Consider the following 6,150-nt stretch of genomic DNA (forward strand, 5'->3'; position numbering starts at 1 on the left):
GATCTACAGAACACAGCCTAGGGGTAGGCAGAGCCATAAAGAGATGTTGAACTCCTTTGAATGAGCAGATATTAAATCCTTCAAATTTAAGTATTGTCTTCACTGGGTGTGGGCTCAGTAGAGAAAAGGATTCTCCTTGGGGGATCTCCATCCCCATAGTTAGCTTGCTTCATTCTGGGGAGAGGAGAAATCTCAAGCCTTGGATATCTAAGCTTTAGGTATATGAAATTCCTCTGAGCTGTAACATCTTTGAATTTGGGGCACAGGCTCAGACAGGATTTCTGGTACAGCCTCAATTCCTCAGCAACAGGTTATGTGAAATCCTCAGAGCTGATGCTGTTTTTAGTTTGGGTGGCTTGATGCCAGGCAGCACTAAAAGTCAGAACCCAAGATATTTCAGAAGAAGGAATAGGATGGGGCTAGGATTAGTTAATTGTTTTTCAAATTAATGTAATCTTCCTCTGTCTTGTGGAAACTGTGGTACTTCAGAGCAACTCGGCACAGGATATGTTTCTCTTAATTTGACATTTCATGGTTCATTCATTTGGATGCTTGTTTGGCTCTTGCTCTTTTTCATGCCTTTAGCAATGCACAGGATCAGAGATTAACTTCTAAATTCAGAGTTCTTAATCAAGTGTTGCATGAAGCTGTCACCAGGTCACTTCCTCTCTTCCATTAACTAACAGCGAGACTTGCCAATGGACTTCATACAAGGGCTTCCAAGAGTACTGTTATTTCTGTATGTAGAGAATCTAAAATATGCCACATTGTGCTCATTAGTTACATCCAGTTTTTCTATAAAATCTGACTATTTAGAGTATGACAAGCTTGGAGGAAGTGCACTAGGCTTTTTTGTAGGATGTTAACCATCTACTTCTATGTGCTGACAATGGACTGCCACTTTACATTTATGAAGAAGCATAAACATTGAAGTGTAACAGACCTTTCGAAGTCTGCCACAATGCATTTATGTAAAATCTGCTAGGCTTGCTGCTTTTCACAGAGAGCAATACCAGCCCTTTATAACTTCCGTATTTTTTTAAAAATCTGCTTTCAATAGAAAATACTGCATTAAAAGTCTCCCAAATGTTTGGGAGGCAGAGACACATAGTTAAATAAGTACTAATTCAGCAGGTTAGAGGAATCTTATCAGACAATAAGAATACGTTGTTTTTTGTAAGAGCCTTGACAGGGGTTGTCCAGGTCCCCGAGTTATCTCCCTTGCATCTGATTAGAGAATAAATCTGGAGAGAGATGCTACCTCTTTAAAATAGTTGTCAGCCATCATGGAAGATGGTGTAGGAATCAGCAGGGGATAAAAAAAAAAATCTCTCTAATGTTAGGATAATCCCTCTCAAATCTGTTTTCTGAATAGTATGCCAAGAGTAGCTTCTGTTTTAATGTCTATTTATGCTTATGAACTGAATAGAATAAATATTAGTGGAGCTGGTATTCTTGACAAATGAAAAAGTAAGCTGGAGGCTCCAACTGTCTTGAGTCTATAATAAAATGCTCTGCATTTTTAGACTTTTAGTATTTGAGATTTAACCTGTTAAATTATTTAAACTGTAGTTTTAGAAATTTCCATTTAGACCAATAGTCCATGTAGGTCAGTACTTGTTTTACTAGCCAGTGAGGGTAAGGATAGTGAAGTGAGTGATCACCCTTAGTGATCTAATGTGGATCAATAATCCCCTTTGGTTTGTCATCTTTGTTTAGTCTCCAAGAGCATCTGTACACATGCCCTGGGGTGGGGGGATAGGGGGCATTTTAGTTGAAGTGGCTCTCAGGACCTGCTTTAATTAAAACACTCACAGGATGTAGTGTATTCAACATCCTGCATTTCAAAATGGCAGCAAGGACACTTAAGCTTGCTCAACAAGCATTAGTTATAGTTAAAGCACCAACACCACCATTTTGAAATGGGGGATGCTGAATATATGAGATGTTACAGCACACTGGAGCATTCTGAGTAGAATGACGCATTCCAATTGGAACGCATGAGAGTACATGTGAAAGTGCCTTAAAATCAGGGCCTTCCTTAGGGGGTGGTGAATCAGGGTGACTGCTCCAGGCCCTGTGCTTTGGGGGCCCTGTGGAGCCAGATGGAGTGGTCATGGCAATTCAGTGCCACTGCTGCTGCCGGCTTTGTGTTCAGCTGCTTGGCACCACATCCAGCTGGCACTGAATCTGCCACTGGCTTCTTTGCGTCTGGGGTGCACAGAGGCAGGGCCCTGCACAGGCTGACTGGCTCTGGGCCCCACACTCTGCTTGGGTCATCTCTGCCTAAAATAATAGGCTGTGCTAGTGGGTCAAATGGCAAAAACCCATGGTGGTCACAGATGCATCTGTTAAAGCAGTTTTTTGTTAAAACTGACATGTAGTCAGACAATGCAGTTGTATACAAATCATAAGGTATATAAAATCTACTACAGTCAGCATGGCTTTGGAGCTAGTACGTCCACTGTAGATATGATCTTCTCCCTCAGCCAAATTAAAGAAAAATGTAGGGAATAAAGCAGACCCCTCTATCACTTTCATTGACCTAACCAAGCCTTTTGACCCTGTCTGCAGAAAAGGTCACTTCTAATCACTGAGAAAGATGGCTGTCCACCAGAACTCCTCAGCATAATCCATTTTCCAAAATGTAATGTGGGGAACAGTCAGCTATGAAGGATCTATATCTGAGGATTTTGAGATTCAAAGCAGTCAAGTAGGGCTGTGTCTTTTTGCATTGACCCTGTTTTAGATTTTTTTTTCCCCTCCCTTTAATATATGCTTTTGGGACTGCCATCAAAGGAATTTTATCTACATGCACACTTGGACAGAAAATTATTCAACCGCACGCACTTTAAAATGAAGACTAAAGTGTGGAAAACTTTTTGATTTGTGAGCCGCTGTTTGCTGCTGCTGCACTGATGGCCCACACAGAGGACATCCTTCAAATCATCATCAGTTGCTTTGTTCACCCTGCCAAGAGTTTGGTCTTACAATCAGTATCAAGACCACCAATATTATGGGCCAGAACACTGGTTCACCACCAGTAATCACAATAGGTGAGAACATATTGGATTTTAGTAAACTTACATAACTTGGCTTTGTTATGAACCACCTGTCACTAGAGGCTGAACTGCATACCCACACTGGCAAAGCATCAAGTATGAGCGTGCTGAGCACATGAGTGTGGAACAACCACAGACTGTGACTGTTGAGACCAAGATCAAAGTATATCATATATGCATCCTCAGTATTCTTGTATGGCAACAAATCCTGGACCTACATACTGTACTCGAGAAAAGTGCCTTGGTAGCTTTTACTTGCAGTGTTCTTGCCATATTCTAAAAATTTCCTAGTGGGACAAAGTTGCCTGTGCTGAGGTCTTGGAATGTACCAATATTCCAAGCATCCATTGCTTTCTCAGTCAGCGTAGACTTTGATACTTGGTCATATGCAGAGAATGCAGGTGGGTAAGGCCAGGCTGTTCCTGGGAGCTCCTGCAGCCAGGCCTTTGCACTGGGAATGACTCTACCCCACTTGCACTGTGCCCAGCAAGCAGATAGGCTGAGCCCAGAACCAGAAGCCCTCGAAACCAGCATCCTGCCCCTGTGAGGAGGTGTCCTCCTTGTGGGCGGGGCAGCTGTGCTGTGGAGCTGTGTGGGTTGGACTGGGTCCTACCTTGGATGCCACTGGGTGCCACGGCCCAAGCTCCAGGGCAGCCCCGCTTCCCACCCAGACCTCACATTCCCAAGGGCCTGGCTGCCACCTTCCAAGGGTCCAGCCCCCTGTCGGGAAGAGCTCAGTGTCTAGCCCCAGTCTGCAGTGGCATCCCATCTTCAGCCTGCATACAGATCTGGGGGTATGCGCTCCTCATGGATCTCCCGGGATGCAATGACGGTAGCTCCCTTCTCCCCCGGATGAGCTGCTCGTGGCCCCATCCCGTGCCCATCACCAACCCCAGCCCCACTTTTTCCTTTACTAGATGGGCCTCGATCTGTCCCCCACTCTTTCCTCCCCAACAGACTTACCAGCCGGATGCTGCTCTCGAAGCTGCCAGGCTCCATATCCACAGTTGAATTGGTGTTGGCTGATATGGCTTGTTAATAATCAGCCATCAGTATTGCCCAAAACATCTTTATCAGAGCACCCCAATTATTAGTGTATATAATATTTATGAAATAAAAACATTAAAACCCTGATGTAAAATGATAAAATAGCCAACTAAGCTTCTTCTAAAGCTCAGTGTATTAAATATTTATGTAGAGGACCATCATGATGCCCATACATAGTTGGCTACCTGTACTACTGTAAATGGTTTTAAATCTAGAAGAGAGTTGTTCTGGTTACCAGCCATAGAACTATGAGTTGGAGTCTAAGCCACCTCTACCCATTTCCTACAGCTCAGAGTATGGAAATAAGTATTTGCTAATTTTTGTCTTAGGGTTTAGTTGATATATTTTTTCTCTTATACATTTAATTTCTTACATTTTTGGTAGAAAACAAGATGATGTTTTTCCTTTGGGAGATGGCCCTTTGAAGATAAATGTCACCCTTCTGCCAGGCACTGGTTGACAGCAGAAGAGCCAGGTTCACATTTTGGGGTACCTCATAAATTTTGTACCTGTGGCTTGAGCCCCCATCAAGAAATCTGAGAACACTAAATTAATTATTAGGGTGTCCCGCATAAATAAAAATCCCCTCCTCGCAAGTAGTGTAACCAAAAAACCCAGATTTAATGCAGAAAACAGGAAAAAATGCCAAATGCAATGTGAAACTACTAACCACACAATATAGTCTATAGGTTGTGCTGCACCAGGGGAAGCTGCTAGAGAGTGTGGGTCCTTCAGCGGTGCAAGGGGCCCAACAGTGCTCTCGGAGTGATAGTGGCATGGCAATCTTTCATCCCATGGAGAGTTTGTATCTGTGTGTGGGGAGTGACTGTGGCTCCAGACAGCATGCACACACCCCACACTTGTGGGCTGGATTGTATGGCCTGCTGAAATGAAACGGCAGGAAAAGCTCCAAAGGAACCAGGCTGATTGCTGACTACAGCTGGCCCAAAACTGGCGGGATTAGACACACCCAGGTTCCTACCCTGCCTAAGATGCCAGGCCTAAATCCTGCAAACCCAAGAAACCAATACTCTTTTCCCAGTAGTAATCTCTTAAAACCCCCCAAAAGAAAAAGGGGATGACAAGGAGGAGAGCGGAGTTCCCAGACACCTGGACAATTCTTCCTCTCTCTACCTGAGCTTCCCTTTTTGCTATTTGCACTGCTTCTCCCTTGGAGGAGACTTCACTCTTCAGCAGCCCCTAACAGCTTCTCCTCCCCCAAACCAGCCTCGCTCCCATTATATCCCTCTGTGTGACATCATGCCTTGTCCAGTCAGGGAGTGTCACGCTGCAGTCTTTCTCCCAACCAATCTGCCTAAAGACTACCCTGCATCTTCTGCCCAATGAGGCCAGAGGGTTTTACATATTTTGCCCAGATACAGGCCCCAGCTTGCTGTGTGCTGAACACATGGCTAGAACAACAGAGGCCATCTTGCCCACATAAAAAAAAGCAACACACACACAAAAACACAGTATACACCCAGTTACCTTATATGCAGTGAAATCTTCCACTAGCAAGACTAATGCACTACTGCTGTTTTTGTGGTTTGAATAGAAATGGTGTAATTTTTGTTTTGGTGGACATATAAAATAAATGAAACAGAGAATATTTTGCTGACACAATTGAACATAATCTTCCCTGGATTAAATATACAATCTTGGTAGTGTTCATAGTGAACTCAATCAATTTGAATCTCCCAGGTCAGTGTAGTTCCCTTGTGTCTGCTTTTGGCACGTTCTAGTCCTAAAGATACCATAGATAATAGATCTCCCTTCTTCTGAGTGATCTCTGGGGGCCTGGTCCGTAGAGAGGGGTTCATGCCAATCATTCATTGTGATGCTACTGTAGCAAAGGAAAATGGAAGGACTAACAAAACATGGCTGAAAGGCTTTTCCAATTCTTAGGTGTTTTTTTTCTTTAAACCCCTTGCTCTGCTTTATATAATTCTGGCTGCATCTCATTGTCTGCACTTTAGGTAACTGAAATGTTTACATCATTACCCTTTTTTTAACTCCTTTTTACTCCATATGTAACTCTAAA

The sequence above is a fragment of the Alligator mississippiensis genome, chromosome 1, assembly GCF_030867095.1.
Source record: "Alligator mississippiensis isolate rAllMis1 chromosome 1, rAllMis1, whole genome shotgun sequence".
NCBI classification, from domain to species: domain Eukaryota; kingdom Metazoa; phylum Chordata; order Crocodylia; family Alligatoridae; genus Alligator; species Alligator mississippiensis.